Source organism: Toxorhynchites rutilus, chromosome 3 (assembly GCF_029784135.1).
Source record: "Toxorhynchites rutilus septentrionalis strain SRP chromosome 3, ASM2978413v1, whole genome shotgun sequence".
NCBI classification, from domain to species: Eukaryota; Metazoa; Arthropoda; class Insecta; order Diptera; family Culicidae; genus Toxorhynchites; species Toxorhynchites rutilus.
Genome location: NC_073746.1, coordinates 225540471 through 225561152, shown reverse-complemented (window position 1 = coordinate 225561152; position 20682 = coordinate 225540471). Strand labels below are relative to the sequence as shown.

The following is a 20682-nucleotide window of genomic DNA, read 5'->3' as shown; positions in this document are numbered from 1 at the left end:
GATCAAGAGGGAACGGGTACAATTTCGTACATAAAACGAAATGGTAATCAAATGTTTCCAATCATATAAATAAAATAGTCTTTTTTATGATTTACAGTAGTTTTATAGGATATTTTTACGGATTCATATGATTTAAAGGTTTATAACGTCCACCTTCTATTGGTGCCAAAGCGCCCCTTATTTGAGCTAACTTTGAATCAACCACCAGATGATTATTTGGTACATATTCAGACCTTTTCTGGATCATAACACTTACATATATTGTAAACATCACCATTTGGATCCGATTTATACATCTACATCGCGTATTTAATGCATCTCGATGACCTCAATTCTGATCATGGTTTTTCAATGAACTGATGTTGGTTTGTCCATATTGTTACTATGGCAGCCGCTTGGCGCACTGCAGTTTGTTTATGTTGTCCTTCGTGCGTAGCAGAAATAAAGTGTCTCTGTGTTGAGTGATGTTCACCTTTAAAATGCCCAAGAAAAGGCAATATTCTGAAAAAAACCTAAACTATAAATGGATCAATGTGATGACAGTAAACTCAAGCAATGAGAAATGCAACATCTTCTTAAAAAACCGAATTTATTCATTCAAAAATAGTGATTTCCAAAACCGGACAAGCCACGATCATTTTTCGGAAAAACCATGATCATAATTTCGCTTTGAAGAAAATCGTTAAAAACATAAAAATTTGGATAATTTGAATGCCTTATGGTATTATTAGCAACTTGAGACTTGGAGCTTCTATTTGCATTTACTAGTTGCGTGAAAATACCATAAATCGAACAAACCAAAATCTTTTACCCTAGATTAAAACGATGTAAAAAAGGTCCTGAAACGGTTCGAAGACGTAACGAACAGCAAACCTATCTGAATTCTTTTTGACAAACGATTGGCCATTCGGTTGTTCAGAGCCCATAACATACACCTTAGACCTAGTTAAAGGAGTGCTTGTGCAAGATCTCATCTAAATTTGCAATCTATAAAGAATACCGAGAAGACAGTCCGCAAACTTCCACTTGCAATAACCCGTGCCGTAGTTGACTATTGGTCCAAGCGTTTACAGCTCTGCGTCAAGAAAAGAGGCACCGCTCCGAATAGTTTTGCCAAAAATGTTATTCTTAGATATTTTTATACATTCAATAAAAATATTAGCATTTTATCTCATTCTGTTTTTGAGTTATGGTTTTTCGAATAACTGACAGAACTCATAGCTATACCAGGAAACATCTCCGATGTTCCCATATCGAATATCTGGTACAGCTGAAACAGAGTTTCTCACGGTCACAAACGATCTAGCTTCTCACGAATGTCTCACTGAAGCTTCTGCAGCCTGACTCATCTTTGGTTTAGATAGTCAAAATTTACTGTTTATTTTAGGTGTCTAAAAAAACGCTTCGCAGAGGCTCTTGTTAGATAACTCGTCTTGCTCAAACCTCTGTAGGGGAAGGAGGCGGGACCATCATCATCATCATCATCTTGTGACCGAGTGAGTCCTCGGGAGTTAATCTTGCCGTAAGCTCCAAATTCGGCAGCTGCCTTTTCTAAAGGCCTTAACTTTTTTCATCCTAACGTATTGATTTGCGTCATTCTTATTAGTACTTAGTTGAGATTTCCTATGACAAAAACCTAAATAATGTCATGATAATATGTGACGCTAACCACTCGACAATGGATTCCTCTTGGGAGGAGTTCTCAAGGCACTTCTTTTGAAAAAAAATCCTGGTTCATAGTCCCAGAAGCAATTTTTATTTTGTTGCCCGCTGCAGATTGTATACTTTTTCTGGAACTTTGATCTCGCAAACCGGGTATGAGTTCTTATCCACGAATTTGAAAGAAAACGGCATGCAGTTCGTTTCATCATTCAAACCGACGTAATTTCATTTCTTCGGCAAATTCTCCTAGTGCTTCCTTAAGAATTTCTTCGCCTCAAGAATACTTCCTTACGGTCTGTGAAACTTGGAATGCGACTTTCTGGCCGTTGCGGACCCACCATTTCCGCAGCGTCTCCCGATCACGACTTAGGGTTTTATCTAAAATGAACCACCACTTCCAAATGAGTTTTACGATCTGCCACCTCCATCTTTCTGACACTTACGGTTTCTGACACTGCAGGATTGTTGTTTTTTCTCCAACTTCGCATCATACGTAACCTCTTTGAGTTACTTAAAAAAATTGAAATGGAGCTGCAAACCGCAAGTATTTTCCTTCTCTCCAATTTCAATGCAAGTAAACCATATAAAAATGTATGTGAAAATGGAAATGTTTCCATGTTACGTCAATTTAATCTTGTAACGGTGCAATTTTTTTCGGTAAAAGCACCGCTTCGATTTCCATGTCGTCTGGTGGAGAATGTTACTGTATTTTTGCATCACACACACATTTTTGTTAGTTTCATGCATCGCAAAAGGTATATTGGAGAGGTTATGAAATCTTGAATAATGGTACTGGTAAAAAAAATAAAATTGCATTTGACTAAGTGTGTGTCAAGCGGCGAAAAAGACTGTCGCGATAGTATTCAGGATTAATACTCTATGTATGGACAGTATGGTCCGCTTGTATATTGATCTTGTGAGGGCAAGAATGAATCATCAATCAACCATCGTCAATTGTTTCTACACAAACACGCAAATCATCAGGATTATCATATCGTTAGGTAGAGGATCTTTGTGTGTGAGAATCTGATCACACATGAGCATTGTCAATTTTATGCGGGTGTGTGTGTCTAGAAGAATGATGAGACAAATGAACACAAATTTTTAAATATAGCCACCTTGTGTATTCTTCTTGAGATGTTTCCAGCATCGAGAAGATTCCGGAAAGTTGTCATCGTTGCTGAAAAATAATCTGCCAGTTCCTCTTGGAATTGAATAATACATTCAAGCGAAAGATTTTATTTTAATGTTTTCTATCCTACCTTTCTATCTAAACCTGTGACCAAATACATTTGGCTTAGTGATTTTTCAATCAAGTGCAATTAATTAGCAGGAAAGCTTCTGAAGATTTTTCTTCCCCATCAGTAGGATGTTTTCGCATCCAACGGAAAATGTTTCGCATCGCGAAAATCATATAATTTTCAATCGAGTTTCAAACTCAGAGAGTTCATTCGCCTCTAGTTTTCCTTCCAAATTGCCATCGCAAACCACACCTTCTCTCAATTCAATCGCGGACAAAAAGCATACTTAAGCGATATTCTGGTGGTGAAACGCATTCATTTTTCTTGAAGACACCGACTGGACAACATCGTTGCTGGACGAGCTGGACGGCGAGGGATCGAGTGATTCATTTCCTGACCTTACCTGAAACGCATTCAGTTTGTTTCGAATTGTGAGGGAGCACTGAAAAGCCGATCCATCAGGAGGAAAAGAGAAAGCGACCAAGAGAGTATCAGCATCGAAAAACGGTTCCGCTTGAGACAGCAGCCGCCACACACACACATACTCGCGCGGAACTCTTTTCGTTTGGTTGTCATCCAGCATCGAGAAGATTCCGGAAAGATGTCATCGTTGCTGAAAAATAATCTGCCAGTTCCCCTTGGAATTGAAAAATACATTCAAGCGAAATAGTTAATTTTAAAGTTTTCTATCCATATAACATTGCGACCAGACACATTTGGTTTTGTGATTTTTCAATCAAGTGCAATCAACGCGTAATATGATTACTCGAGACTCCAAACATAGTGCATCTCGCTAATAGTCAGGACCCCTAAGGCAATAAAACTCCAACGAGGGTGCCGGGCAATGCGACCATGAAGTGTCATTCGATACCGAAGCCTGTTACTGGGACAAGGGTCTATTTATTACCGCGTACCGCGTGGAATCGTGCGTTTGTTTTCTTTCCGCTTTGCCGTTAGCTTTGCTAGCAGTAAAGAACGGTAAACACATGCTACGTTTTGGGAAACATGTGTCTTCACTTTCTTCTCCCTATTTACGTTAGCAGTTCGAAGAAGCTATCTTTCTAAAATATTACGTCTGACCACGCCTAGAATAATTCTAGCAAAACCCTTGTACATAGGAAACTTTTGGAACAATAAAACGAACGAGCGGCACGTTGGCCGCCAGATTTTCTAACAGACACGACGCGTGATTGTATCAAAATCCGAACACACCCTAGAACACCAAAACGTAAGACTACGTCTTTCGGCGATTTATTAGAGGTGCAATGAATCTTAAAAAAAAATCCCGCTATACGTGCACTGGAAAATGATGTTTACTCAACAATTTATCAAACGAAAAATTGGTGTTGTGACGAATGAACTGAGGATGAACGAACGCAAAAATTATGTAGACTGATTTGATGCAAAAGATATTTTGTCTATTGGAAATGGAATACAAATCATATCACAATACAAGCAATGTATTATGTATTATACAACTTTTGTGAGGTAACTCTAAGGTAACTCTCTCGAATTCATTTATTCATTCATTCAAAATTGGTCCAGATGCAACTGAAAACAAATGATCAATAAATCAACGATAGTCCTACGTCACCCTTGCGGTTATATCACAGATATAACCCACTTTCTGTTTCTTTAACAACAAAAATTTGATTGGTCGGAATGTGTCTAAATGGAAAAAAAGGATAAACAATAATAAATAATAGCAAAAACAGGAGGTGTGAAGCTTACAAGTAGCTCTTGTAATTTTCCAAAAAGAAGACGAAGGAAATAACCAGCTTTGGCTTATCATATAGATAAGATATCTATTCTCAATGCTTAACACAGTAACGTAACAATGTTTTACGAATTAAATTTATAAGCGTTTGGCGACTTTACCAATCCGCACAATAGAGCTAAGATTGGCAGCATTTTCACTGAATTGCTCCATCATCGGTGTATCTTCTTTATTCCCAAACAGTAAACATTTTCATGAAACGAGAGCATCGATGCGGATAGTCTGATACCGACGTTGGGGAAAGGCGATACCGGGCGGTGGGGATGGAACGATACGATGAAACGACCGTGGGAAAACCTGTATTTCACTTCCTTCCTTAGACCAGCCAGCTGCTGACCCTTATCGTATCGTGTTATTCGCTTATTTTTAACATTGGCGAGTGACGTCCCCATGCTGTGGCGAGTGACTATGCCGCACCAGCGAGTGCTGCCGGAGAGATGAGCATGAGAGACAGAGAGTAAATCTTAACCATCAAGCAGGACGTTGCAGTATTCCGAAAGTCAGTTGCAGAATTTTCACCGAACCATTCGGATGGATTCGCGAGCCGGTTTGCCCTTCCGGAGTGAGTAGTGTATGTCGAAGGGATTAATTTATTTGCTGAGAAGCTGTAGCCGACGGAAAATACGCATGATTTCTACGAAAAGAGGACTGATTACCGCAAGGAGCCGTTTGCATAATCAGGAGACTCGGGAGAACACAATTTAGGACTCGACGAAAACAGCTGCCTTGCGTGATCTTAGTCGATTTGCTCTGCTATCTGTCTGTGTACTGACCATCCGGCGAAAATTGGCAAAGAAAAGGCTAAAACTGATATTCAGCAAGTCAACCGAAGAGGAGCTATTGGCACGCAAGCAACGTGTGCACAGTGGACAACCGAGCATGGTAGTCTCAGTGATGAAAATTTAATACCAAGTGCTATAAATACCACGCCAAAACAAAATCGTGATTTACGAGAAGAAGCACATTTGCATCAATGTGATAGTTTCCTCTATTTTTTGCTGTTTGTGTTTTTGTTTACCCATCTTGCTCTGTCAATGGAAAAGAAAACAATTTTCTAAACGTTATTATTTTTGAATCTCGTGCTCTGTGCTCCGTGTGATTCTGTCCGGATCGATTTCGCCCAGTGTCACGTAGAACCTTCCTCCGAAGTGGCGATACTAGTTTCAACCAGTCGCCAATCGGTCTCGAAAACTGTTTTGGCATGAAAAACCGCTTGTTTGGCAGCGAGCATTGATTCAGATAAAAGTTGTTTGATACAGCCAACAGCAGCCAAGTTCATTGGTGAGTGACTGAGTGAGTACTATATGTATATGCGACCCACTAAAAACGAGCCAAAAAATAATGTTTGGTTGAGCTTAAAGACGCAGGAGAGAGCCCGGAAAATCAATAGAGTATAACAATACAAACACACAGAATCGGCGACGGTCCCCATTATGACCTGTAGCCCTGAAGCTCGCGGTTATGCCACATTAAAACTGTCGGATGTGGTTTAGCTAAGAAAAAAATACTCAAACCATCAAAAGAACAAAGGGAAAACCAAAGGCATTTCCTTCCAACGAGTATGAAATTCAAATCAGCTTATTTTATTACGGCTGGATGTTTTGGTTTATTTATTAGCCATCGCAAAACGACATGCCCTCTCCCAAATGAACGAGTTGATGCCGATTATCAAATGGCTTTTCAAATGACTCATCGATAAAAGTAGAGCAAACATTAAAGTTCAAATCGCGCTGTAGCGTCTAACTGGAATGTCCAAATGTTCTTCAATTTCACATTTATCATTTTCAACGACTCTTAGAAGTGACTTTCTAAAACTCCAATCAGCCTATCGGAACTAAATTATTTTTATCTCGATAAAGTTTGTATGAAATTTAAAAAAGAAACGACGAAACAGGACCAAAAATAACTCCAGCTAATTATTCGGATGTAGTTGTGACGAAATTGCGAACAATATTTTGGAAAACCCGCTTTACATTTTGGGCACTCCGTTGTTTAAGCTAAGTGACCATTGTATTCCACAAAATCTTCATTCCTACTGTATCCCGAGTCACCCTGCTGATCTTCTTTAGCTTTTATTTTACTGTTGCCCTACATTTATGTATCTTTTCTGATCAAATCTACTCCGTCGCCAAAACATGACAGGTCCATTATGTGCTTTTCCCAAGTAACCATAACAGTTTAAAATGCTCAAAACATCAAAAGTTTCAAAACTAGCTTTAATAAAAGTGGATATATTACTACCATATAAGGCTTACAAGTATTAGATAAAAAAAACATTAATGAAACTTTATATGCGGCAGAGGGTTGTGTCACATTCACCCGAATACCATTCATCCGAAACACGTTTACCCGAATCACATTCACCCGAATGTAACAAATACCCGAATCCAACATATACCCCAATAGGTATTTACCCGAAAGCAACATAAACAATAAAGAACATGAATGCCATGAAAATGTAAAAAGTATTGATAAGAAAAAAATATTGTTACTTACGTAGTTACCACTGCAGCGCAGCTTTTATCATGAATTTATTATTTCGTGATGAAATTTAATCTGCGGGCAATGTAACGGGGGCGAAGTCCCCATTTAACGAGGATAAGGAACCGAGGCGGCACCAAGCAAATCTGTGTTCCACCGATTGCCCGGTTATTTTGAAACATAGGAGATGATCCTTTAGTTAAGTCCGACCGAGCGTTAGCGAGCGTCTGACGGCATACGTTTACCTGGTTTACTTGTAACGTAAGTACCATTTTTTTCTTATCTATTCTTTTCACATTTCCATTTTTTTTATGTTAAAGTTACCTGTTTAATTTACGGAATATTCCATAACCCATGCTCATTTCTGAATGATCTCTTGGCCTTGAAGAGTAATACGGAAGGAAAGAAGACGGTATGTCAATTGTGCTTCCACTAATTTCTAAAAATAACACAGCGAAATCCTCAATTAGAATTTCCTCATTAGAATTGAACTGTGAACTGTCAGAATCATTCAGTAGTGTTAATTTCGGTTATGCGCATTATTTCTCCTCATAACAGAAAATTTTGAAAAGAACCTGGCTGTATAAGAAAGTAAAAAGTACCCCCAAACCAAATCAGCAGCTTTATGGGAAATATTGTACAGGGTATCACATAAGAAATGTTGACTATTTCTTGATGATAATGTGTGACGCAAAACACACGGCCACAGGAGCACCCAGTACTGGTTTAATTTATATTTAAATATGTTCGCATGTGGTTTTTGATGTTGTTGCGATAAGAAAATATCTAATAAATATAAAATATGCATATATTATTTTAATATATAATTTTTTTTTTATTTTCCTGAAATCTATAAATTTATTGTATTCGTGTGTTTTTAAAAAGTTCTCCTATATCTCATCACCAGCGCTATGGAATATATTGTATAGGGTACCAAAATTCGTTTTTTTCTCAATCTTTATATGGTTCACTATAAAAGCTGTAGTGAAAGATATTTTGTTTCCTTTTTATCCATTCTCAGTAGGATTGGAAATGAAAAATTGAGAAAATATTCAAAGTGCATCTACTGTGGTGTACCGCGACAATTTTTTTTTTCATTTTTTAATTTGTCATTTCGAAATTTTGGATTTTATTCACATTTTTAGATCCATTAAAACATAGTTATCATACAAATGTACGTGTTTTTGATATGTGATTTTTTTAAGAATTTTAGAGTATTGTGCGGTACAACTTTTTGGTGATATGAAATTTTGGAATTTTTAAATTATGTTTTGAGACACAGTACTGCTTTGAAATATGTTCGTATGTGTTCTTTTTATATTTATGATTTCTTTACACCGTTTCGAAGATTGAACGTACTATTTTTTCCTCATTTTCACCGTCTGCATTTAATTAATATTTTTTTTTTCATGAAATCGATGATTATCTTCATTGTATTGTATTGTATCTGTTTGCAGAATAATCCAATTTCGCATAAAAAACTGAATTGCGAAATGCTACAAAAAATTGAAGTTTTAATGGTAATTTTATTTGACGATATATCATGGTACTTCATAGTAAGATGCATTTTGAATATTTTTCCATTTTTTTCTTTTTCAAACTACTAAGGATGGCGTGAAAAAAAATAACTGTATTTTTAACCATAGCTCTTATAGTGAATCCTATAAGATTCAGAAAAATTATCTAATTTTCTGATTTGGTACTCTTTAAAATGTTTTCAATTGCGCTTGTGATAAGGTTTGGGGCTTTTTCACGAGTACGCGAAAACAATACAATAATAGATCTCAGGATAATGAAAAACAAAATATATATTTTTTTTTATTAAATCGTTTAATTTTACTGGCTCAGTTACATAAGTTTAAAGAAGCCAAACGAATTTTGAAAATTTTTTTTTTGCACCGCAACACTGTTAAAATTCTGAAAAAATATATAGAAAAAGCGTAGCAACACATTTATATATGAACTAAAGTAGTAGTGAATTTCTAAATTCCCCAAAAAAATTTTCAATATTTCAAGATTTTTTTTTTTGGTAAATAAATTTCTGATGAAAAAATTTTCAATGATATTTCTAAGATACACTTTGAATATTTTTACAACTTTTATCTCGAAGCTATTGAGAATGGCGTGCGAAAAAATCAAAAGTGCGTTTTCACCATAGATCCTATGGCGAACCACATAGGGGTTCAAAAAATAGTCAAAATTTCTTATTTGGTACCCTATACAATATTTTGCATAAAGCTGGTGATTTGGTTTGGGGCACTTTTTACTTCCTTGCCCAGCCAGACCTTTTGCGAATAAAACCTGTATCGTAAAGATGGTTCTTTCGCTTGAAAAATTGTATGTTGGCATGCTTTATCCCATACACAGTATAAAAGATAGTTCGTACGATTCAATGCTGCTGGATTTTAAACTTTACACTCGAGCGACGCGGCTGCGGCGCCCGGTCGATTTGCAGTGTCAACTCAAGCGGCGCCCTGCAGTTTTGTAGTGTGAAATTTCGTCTTTTGTATACGTTTGTGTGTTTATTTACATATATTTTTGAAGCACATGTAAAATGTCTAGAGTTACTGATTCTCACGAGCGAACACTGGCAACCTAAAAAGTTTGGCGATGCTGCACCGGATACATTTCTCGATCAAGATATGAGTCGAAGGAATTTAGAGCTAGAGAGGTGTTATTAGTAATTTAGTAATGACTAACGCAGCAATATCACAGCATTCAATATTCTTTCAAGAATTTTTTTTTTTTGTTTGTACACCAAATGAACTAGAGCCAAACGCCAGACTCCAAACGCTTTTCTACGTGTCTGAAATGCTAATCATTTAAATCATTTTCGCATCGAATAATTTTGGTGAAAAAACCCGAAGCGTACAGTCAATCGCAAAATTGAGCATACTCATGCTACCTGACGATAATCTCCATTTATTACGTGCAAAATATTTTGAATTTCACTAGCTATGAGTGTAAGAAAATTTTCTATTTTCTCCTGGAAATTTGGGGAGAAGTAGTTTAGAGTGTATTTTTATTGCTGTCAGTTTTTCGGAAATTGGAAAATAATGTCGTCACCCGAAAAGCAATATCACGAATTGATTTTGCGCAAGTACCTGGAAAACCCAACTCGGAATCGTGCAATAAACGGTGAGTCGTGTGATTAAACGTTGCTACAAAACTCTGAGCATCGAACGGCAGGAGAAATGCGGTAAGAATGGGTGTTCTATTAGTGATCAGGATCACAGGCGTGTTGTGAAAGCGTGGATGATGGGACTTACGTCAACGCGGACTTGCGGCAGCTACCGAGGCTACTGTTCTTCACCGCCTAGCACAAGTTTGATGTTCCGAAGAAAGTAAGGAAGCATAAACTTTCAAAGTTTGCCAAGAAATACATGATTTGGCAAGCGATCTGCTCATGTGGCAAACGGAGTGCGCCGTTTGTGACTACCGGGACTGTAAACGGGCAGATCTACCTCAAGGAGTGTCTACTGTAGCATCTGCTTTCTCTGTTGGAGCAACACGAGGTCTCTACGATCTTCTGACCGGATCTAACTTCGTGCCACTATTCAAAGGATGTCCTGAGGTGGTACAAAGCCAACGGGGTCACTTTCGTACCCAAGAACATGAACTCCCCCAATGCACCGGAACTAAAGCCCATCAAAAAACCCTGGGCTATTATGAAGCAGACACTACGGAAGCGTCCCAAAGAGTTCCAATCTTAGGAAGACATGAAGAAAAAGTGGGTTTCCGTACAGAAGAAGATGCAGCCATATGATGTACAGAACCTTATGAGTGGAGTTAAGCGTATGGTGCGAACATACAGTTATAGTATTGAAGTTGTATGATATAAAAATGCCAAAATCTTACTAATGGGTTATATTTCACTGTCTGAAATTTTGAAAAGTATCGGTCAACTAGATAACATACCCTTTATCGTTACACGTACAATGATAATAAATAAGACTTTTCGAGGAAAAATATTGCGGAAAATAGCATCTGCTGTCGGAAGAATCCACTCTTCAGTATGAAAAGCATAAACAAGTAGAGATATGAAGGTACCATGGAAAATCTCCCTGGTAGAGAACGTAAACGGATCCTGTCTTCTGATGATAAATGATTCATGGGTAATTGTGAGAACATTGCGATGGAATCCTAAAACAAATTGACCACCGAAAGAGCCAACACCATTGGAGGACCTGTCAGCGCAGATACTGTCCGGAGAGTAGCATACAGGAACAATCTGAGAGGTCGTTTTTTTATCCCGTTTATTTATGTTAGGCTCATTATGCATTTGAGCTGTAACAGCGCCGACGGGGTAAGACGGCCACCCTAAGCATAGAGTACAATTAAACACAATGCATACCAAATTGAGGCATTTCATTAAATCAGCTTCGATCTTTGGGATGTTTTCCGCAATCGCGTTTACTTCTGTTTTTCTTTTAATTTCATAATGGTATATGATAAATTAAAAAGGTATGAAAAAGATGCTACAAAAAGCTTACGGGTCAAATTGCCAACCACTAAGGGCAAGATGCCCACATGAAATGACTCGTGAATCTAGGCGTACAGAAGATGACTGTTTCCGGCAAAAGTGTACTACATATTAACGTCGTTGTATTTTAGATCAAGCGTGACAAGAGTGGGAGGTGTTATTTTTCCTGAATTATCTATAACGTGCTTAATGTGACCTTGCGGAATTATCATAAATAAAAATTTATTATATTTGGTATCTGAAAAAAACATCAAATTTATTATGAATGCGCCTTGAGTTATTCAACCAACAGTTCAAGTGGTGTGATGTTCTCATTCAATTCGTCAATTAGACGCGTTCAAAGAAGCGTTTATGGCAAATCACATCTCTTACAATAAGGGACAAACACGAAATTTTTGCGACACCGAAAATGTCATGCCAATTTTCTTATAATGTTTAGAATCAAACCAAAATTTTAGGGTAGTTTTATACATATATTTACTTCAAAAATCAAAAGAAAAGTTAATCGATTGAACGCATTTTCGCTTGATGCCCTCCATCAAAGTCTTTGGTCAGTTTCTCAGTTTTTTCTCATTTTCTTAACATGTCCTTCTCGTCTTTGACTGTCTTCTTGCTCTTCCGAAGTTCCCGCTTCATTATTGCCCAGTACTGCTCCACCGGGCACATCTCCGGACAGTTTGGCGGGTTCATGTCCTTTGGAATAAAATGGACAGAATTGGCCTCATACCACTCCAGGACACTTTTGGAATAGTGGCATGATGCCAAATCTGGCCAAAATAGCGGAGCTTCGTCGTGCTGCTGCAAGAACGGAAAAAGGCGCTTCTCGAGGCACTTAGATTTGTAGATCTCGCCATATACTGTGCCCTTTGTCACGAAAGGCTCACTCCTCAGTCCGCAAGAGCAAATGGCCTGCCAAACGAGATATTTGGAGGCGAACTTCGACATTTTCTTCTTCCTAAACTTGTCATCCACATCGACCTTGCTCTTGCCGGTGAAAAACTCCAACCCCGGAATTTGCTTATTTAAAATCGGCTTTTATATCCGTTTCGTCGTCCATCACACAGCCGCCATATTTTGTCAGCATCTTCTCGTAGAGCTTCCGTTGCCGCTCATCGCGGTTTGGGAAGTTCTGAACCTTGTATGTATGTAGTCCAGCTCTCTTCTTTGCATTCTGGACGTAGCTCTGCGACATGCCGATCTTTTTAGCCAAATCACGGCTTGAGACGTTGGGATTTGCTTTAATCATCCGCTTCACCTTTCCCTCCGTCTTTTTGTTCTCCGCTCCTGGAACCGCTTCAACACTCTGAAGACGGTTTAGTGGTGAATGTTCAACATTTTTTCCAACTGCCGGTGCAACAGGCCAGGAAATTCCAGGTGTTTGGAAAGAATTTGTTCTCTCGGCTCGCTTTGGTTCACCTCCATTTTCGTTGAATCGAAAAAAAAAGACTTCGAGTTTGACAGCATGTAGACAATACACATCAATGAGAAAGTGTGCAAAATTTGGTTGATTTTTACCCAATGGTAAAAAAGTTATGCCCTGTTGAATGTGTCGCAATAATTTCGTGTTGGCCTCTAGTGGCCAACTTGCCACCGCTATGAGTCAAGCAAAAGTGTATCAATAATTATATAAAATGCTTTCAAAACATACCGTTTTCTATACAAACACACTTAACACTAAAACACTAAATTTCTTTCAAGCAAAATATGAAAACGGTGCTCGTCGCCATCTCAAAAGCTTATTTTTATTGTTTATTATGACGTTTCACCTATACACACGCAAAAATGGGTATACATGATTGAGTGTAATGAAATACATCAAACTAATGTATTATAATTATTCAACAGTTGTTCTCCCCTACATGTCACATGTTTATCATATCTATAAATAGAACATTACACAGTTGCCATCTTTCAACGTAAGAGTATTCCTTCTATACCAGTTAGACCATCGGACGACGGAGACAGTTGATATGATCATTGTTGAGTTATTAATAGAACAACAGTCCAATGTTTCTTGCAGAGCAGAGCAGTTGTATGGATGCATCGATCTTATTACGATCGTGAATCGTGGATCGTGGATCTTATATCGATCGTGGATCGATCTCCATCGCTGTTGATTGTTGCGTGGACGTAGTTATTATGTAACAACACAAATATGGTCAATGAGGGCCCTGAGTTCTGAACTCACGATCGATCGCATACTAAGCGAACGTGCTACCAATGTGGCTACGGAGGCCCCCTCTCTGAGAGGTCGTGTTGCCCGTAAAAGGTGAAAAAATGACTAAAATTTGCTAAGGCATATGTAAAAAAACTAAGGTGTTCTGGAGCAAGGTCCTTTATACGGTGAGAAGAATATCAATCTCTTTGAATCGAATAGATGATGTGGAGGAATCCAGGATCGGTGCTCCAAGTTCATCATTTGGTTCCCACAGTAACACACGGCGGCGGCAGTCAACTAATGTATGATACAATGGCGGCTTCTGGTACTAGAACCATGGAGTTTATCGATTTGGCGATGATCAAGATGGCTTAATTGAACATCCTGAAACGTCTTCCGTGCAGAAATTTGGTCTCCCTCGTGATTAATACCATTAAAAACAGAATAATGACGCGAAGCAGTAGCTACTCTATAAAGTCCTAATCAACTCAAAACACCTCGGCAATCACCGGACTTAAAGGCTATTGAGCATTTATGGTGGGAAATCCAGAACCACTTGAAGAATAAAAATCCAGAGAACAAAGCGGAACTCAAAACAGCAATTAAGGAGACCTGGAGGAACATTCCGTCTACACTGATCAGAAATCACGGCGCTTGCAAGTAGTGTTGGACGCCAAAGGGAACCATACCAATTGCCATTTTTTAAACGTGGAGTAGAAATGTGACCATTTTTTTTCTAAGCACTACATAAGAGTAAAAAGGATCCAATTTGACTATGAATGTAATTCGCTTTAATATGATTTATTTTTCAAAAAAAAAAATCATGAGCATAGAAATCATAACCTAGAATTGAAAATTTAAGCACTTCGTGCGATCCTGCTGCAGTATTTCAATTGCAAGTCTCAAAATAAAGTTTCCGGTTTGATATACAAACATCCAAGAACTTTCCAACATAATCATTGACTACAGGCAATCGTAAATGCTGAACATATTTGTATCAATATTGACTCCAAATAACAAACAATGCGTGAGCCTACGCGAGGCCTAGCTTTAGGCTGTCTACGCTCAATTAGTATTGGTAATGCAGAAAGAAAAAAAAGAATTAAATTCAATTTGATGCTCTTATGAGATCTAACATAATTTGCAGTGGCGTAATCTAACTACAACAAGTTACCACTTGGAAGATCTCGCTTGTTGTGCTTTAAATTGCTACCCATGCTTTTTTATTTATTTTTATAAACGAAATTAACAGGTATTAACACGTTCACAAATAACCCGGAAATCAGCCGCTCTGTTGTCTTAGATTTCCGACTGCATCGTCCCGATCCTCGGCAGCAGTCGTTTGCTTATAACGAAACCTATGGCGTTTATTTAGATTCGATGTCACCTCCGGTAGCCAATAAATTTTCACAAGTTATACCACTGAAATATTTGGATTTGGATTATATTGGTTTTCCTCTCTCAGCTCTTGCAACATCGCTAAACACGACCTGGTGAATCGTTGGCACTAAGCCAGTTTGAATAGAAATGCAACCTCTGTTGTCAAATAAATCGGTATAGAGCGAAAAACATGCACACATGAAGTAAATTTATTATGACAAAAATTGTTTTATCGATTTGAAATAATCTTACTGATATCTTACTGATTCAGATTCATTTATTTGTATGTCATCGATTGGGGATGTTATTGGGAACGACATTGTCCGTCAAATATATTCAGTTGATGTAAAAAGTGCTCCTTTTGCGTTCAGATAGTTTTTTTTAAATAGAACGCAGTCATAGAATAAAATTAGACGAGTGAGGGAGTGTTGAATGAAAAAATGATAATTAATTTAAAAACCGCTTAGTACGTACAAAATGCTATGCGTATCTTCGGAATGAACTGTTACTTAATGCAATGTATTTCGGCTCCAATATGATTTCTTCCCTCCTGCATTGGATCAGAGAAACGTTATACACTACCACATGAACAGGTAAAATCTACCATATTCAGTTAAAAAAGTTGTTCGAAACACCCAAAAACATATTTTTAATACAAAACTTTTTCGATTGGGACAATTGGGTCGGCTAGTTGCAAAACCGGCCAACTCCAAAAATAAAAATTTTACAGGAAAGACGATTTTCCGTAGCATCATGCTGTTTCTCACTACCAATAAGTGGAAAAATGTATCTATAGTCTAAAAACCCGAAAAAAACAATTTCTCAAACTTTGTGGGGTTAGCCGGTTTTGCAACTAGACGATACAATTGTTTCATCTATCTTCAGCCATGATTCTATCTTTGGGAAAGAAAAACTATAAGCCAAAACGTGTACAAGTTGAATGAAGGAAATGAATTAATTGAGGAAAATCAAAGAAAGTTGTTCGCGCTTTTTTGTCGGCGGTTTCCGTTGTTCTTTTTATTTGCGTTATTTTGTGGACGCGAACATGTACACGTTTTGCCTATAAATTTCCCAAACCCTTTTCCGACCAGTAAACATTTGGCTGGAGATAAATGAAAATATTCTCTATCGAATAAGTATTATTTAAAAATGTGTTTTGGGGTGTTACGAACAACTTTTTTTGGCCAAAAATAAATTCAATTTCCCATACAACCTGTACACGTTTTGGTCTTTGATTTTTTTTCAGGATGTTTTTCCAATGATGAAACTATGGCTGAAGATAGATGAAACATTATTCTATCAAATGGGTATTGTTTCAAAAATATGTTTCCGGGTGTTTCGAACAACTTTTCTTGATTTTATAAATTGCGTAAATTTTACCTCTTCATGGTTTGGTCTACAACTTTTCTCCGATTCAATGAAGGAGGGAAAAATCTAGTTGAATATAGATAAACTGTTTCTCTTTCGAATAACCATAGTAACAAAAAATAAATGCTATGCGTTCATGATAAATTTTAAATTTATTACGATTGGAATAATTAATGAGCGTAAAGCAACTTGCATACCAGTTTTTCCCCCGCTAACATTTGCAACCTAAGATCCGCTTTTGCACAAAATTACCCCGGGCGAGAGCAAGAAAAGAAGTCATTTGCGATTTTTACCTTAGTCTCGCATCAGAAAGCGATCAGTTAACAGTCTTTCTGAAGGCTGAAGGTTAAATTTGAAGCATACAAATTTCCTCTCTCAAGGTTACGAGAGAATTTATTTTATTCTTCGAATCGAGATTTTCCAAAAATAGGAGCGATTCGATTCAGGAGTTTAAAGTCTCTAGAATATAAAGAAGAAGAAAACAGAGATATCTATACCAATCACGCTTCAGCCACCAGCCATAGCCTTTTTTACGGATGAGAATTTTTTTCAATATTTTCGAATCTTCTAAATCTTAAATGTTTTCAAATCTTCTAAATCTTGAATGTTTTCAAATCTTCAAATCTTAAATGAACTTTCATGTTTTGAGTCTATAACTTAGAGGGCACAATTGATGATCTTCTTTCATGCAAATTTTCCCCTCCCAAATCATGGCATGCTCTCGAAGCGGTAAGCATACGAAGAGGTGATTCTAAACTTTTCAAATTATCGTTTTCAATGCTTTTTGGAAGTTGTTTCTAATTCTCAAATTGGCCTTTTTCGAGGATAGAGTTAGACTGTGTTAGAAAGTGACGGATGATGTGATGGAAAACGCATTTTTCTTATTTTTAGCTGGTAATAATGACTGTGAACAATTTCTTAAGAGTAATTCTTCTCTATTTAATAAATATTAACGGTCAAAGGTGTGACGGAGGTTATTACTTCAATTCAATTGAAAACACAGTTGGCGCTTACGTCAACCATGCATATTTAGACAATAGAGGCGAATGAACTTTAAAGTTCATAACTAAAAATAGCTTAACAAAATCGTATAATAATAAAACGATGCTGTAAGGGGCCTCAACTGTTCTATCTCTCCGAAAACGATTGAGCCATGAGCCATAAGAGCCCCCTTTCAAACGACTGTTTTAAAGAACAGTCGTTGAAGCAACTGTATGCTCAGCATTTGACGAGTACCCTTTCAAGTTAGTGGTTCTATAGATTTTATCTTAAGATTCAAGAGTTTAAGACATATGGTTAGCCTGACAGTCAAGATGATTGAATCAACCATCCTCGGCTGTTTCTACCATCTGCTCTTTTTTTGAGGCCACCAAAAACTTCCAATAAACAAATGAATTGAATAAAATAATGTCTGAGTCTTTCGTCAACAGTGGGGTAATACCATTGGCACCACCCTTTAATTTTTAACTTGGCATTGATAATATTGCTGACAGTCAATTGAACTGTATCGTATCACAAGCTCCTCATTCAGATGACATTCTTTGATTCATCACAACCAGGGTGTGCTGGGTGCCCGAGAAAACTTTGCTGAACAGTGGTAATTCAATTAGAGCTTGAAACCTGTTAAACAAATTCTAGCCAACCAGCAATCGGTTTATTATATTATGGAACTAATTCAATTTTAGTTCCGAGTTTACCTTACTTAAATCAAATCCCTGAACTGGAAGATGCAAGAAAAACTCAAATCTTTTAATATGTGAGAAAATTACAAGACTCTAAAATCGCATGAAACTTTTCGTTTTCGTTTTCTTTACCCACTATATATGTCGCAAAATTTTGCGCAAAATACTGAAAAACACGTTATCAAGCGAAAGAATCGTTTTTGAACATATGGCGGTTTTTCATGTCGATCGTTTAGTTTCGTTAAATCTCACAAATTTCAGAGTACATTTATACGTACCTAATCAACACCCCTTGCTTTGCTTGGGGTTCTCGACAAGAGGTTCAACTATTTTTCTAACCGTTGTCACCTGTGTTGAACAAACAACTCCCCAGTGGACAAATGAGATTAGCTAAACTCTGAACATTTATTAATACGCCAAATTAGTGCTCGATTGATGTTAGTTCAGGGTATTGGGTTAGATAAGGTAAACTCAAAACTGGAATTGAATTAGCTCCATAAAATAATACACCGATTGCTGGGTGGGTAGAATTTGTTTACCAGGTTTAAAGCTCTAATTGAACTACCACCATTCAGCAAAGTTTCTCGGGTACCTAGCGCATCTCCCTGGTTGTGATGAATCAAATAATGTCATTTGAATTGAGAGTTTGTTTGCTGTGTTCCAATTTTGTTGTAACTCGACAAATGAAACAGCGGATGTCTGGATACCACATCAATTTATATTTTTTTTCTTACAATCAAAGTTATCTCTTTAGTGAAAAGTCTTTCTGCAACGTTCTAGGTAGAAAATAAAGCTGAATGATTCAGCCGATTGGATTCATTATTGCTTTGATTTCTAATATATATTCTAAACATTGAAAACAAAATAGAAAACAGACGAAAGCACATTTCCCGATACTATTGTTGAGTAATGGACATTTATCAGACCGAAAATGTGTGAGTATTATTTTCAAAAAATATGAACTTGTCGCTTTAAATTCATTATTTTTCACCTACCAATCTCACCGAGTTTCCCGAAGTTGACCTTTATTCCACTGCACTTTTTGCTGAGTACAATCGTCAGATAAAAGGAGTAAATTAAAATCTAAAGAATTGTCATTTATAGAATAAAAACTTAAACATGATTTTTCATGCAGAAATTTTTTGAAGATTCGTTATTCTATTTCATTTATTGAATAATTATTCCAGAGTAAGGAGAAATGTTCTCGAGTTCATAAAAATCATCTTAATCAATTCATAAACCATCAAATCTTATGATTGTTAAATTTTCTGATTCTACGATGAATCAAGCCATGCTATCTCGCGAAATCCACTGATTGAATAAAACTATTATCATCATCAATAGGAGGAAAGTCCCAATAAGCTGTGCCTACGTAATAAATGGCTTCCATAATGCGCCGCATTGAACTGATGGAACTCCTCAAATTCCCTTCCTAATTTTTCTCGTTTGAGTTTCAGTTATGTTCCAAAGATATCAAAATTAATGGTATACTTTGCTACACATAAAATAAACATGTCTAACACTATCAAGGTACAATGTGAATATAAGTGACTCAACATATTAGGTTGGGGGAAAAGTAATTAATTATTTTCTCGGTAGTTGGCTTTACTGATCAATATCTCGCGTAATTTTGCTACCGTGGCCGAGTGGTTATCGTCACACCTAAGCTGCCCGAGTTCGGGTTCGAATCCCGTTCTGGTCGGGGGAATTTTTCGTTGAATAATTTTTTTGTTATTTGACATAGAAATCTCAGCTAAGTACTAATAAAAATGACACAAGTAATACTACGTTGAGACGGTGAAGTTCCTCTATGAACATTAGTGCCCGTTAAAAAGATATCGCGTAATATAGATCATACAATTGAAAGTTTAGTGAAGGTGACATTTCACACCAACAAAATTCTTTTACTGGTTTTTGTTTGTTTCATTCAGTTGTGAGTTACAGGGTGTTGAAAACGGAAGTCAACAGGGAAAATTCGGTACATTTAACACCTTTTCTTTTATAAAGGCGTAAATGCGAGCCAGGCCGCTGAAATTGAGAATGGTGCCGATACTGTAGCAGTAAGATACGTGCATTTTATTTTGACGCAGGATTACGGAATATATTGGGGTACAAATTGAAAATCGAGAATCGAGCACATCGTGAAAATTGCCAAATTTCAAACGCTTATTACTCATTTCATGACGGATTGATGAAATTTTTGCGTCAATCGATTTCGGCACTCCATAACATATTTTTTATATGGAAGAAAATAATATATGTCATGAAATTAACTATCGAACAATTGAAAAATGTCAATCCCTATCCTAACGGAAATACCCACTTCAAATTGGTCGAAATTGACGACACATGCGGCGAGTCCCTAACAGAGACATCAAAGCCAAGCTAACTGAGGGAAATCGGCATTGCAAATACATGAAAGTAGGGGGAACTTTTGTTCCTACCGAAAT

General features: G+C 37.2%; 1 protein-coding gene across 5 annotated transcripts in view; it reads left to right on the top strand.

The window, feature by feature from the left end:
* Positions 1–5194: 5194 nt before the first annotated feature.
* The window catches only part of LOC129780295 (integral membrane protein DGCR2/IDD-like), a 152566-nt gene continuing 137078 nt past the window's right edge, over positions 5195–20682 (top strand). For all 5 annotated transcript variants that reach the window (XR_008743878.1, XR_008743880.1, XR_008743879.1 and 2 more), the window contains exon 1: positions 5195–5961. The gene's annotated coding sequence lies outside the window, so the exon portion shown is untranslated. The remainder of the gene's footprint in view (positions 5962–20682) is intronic.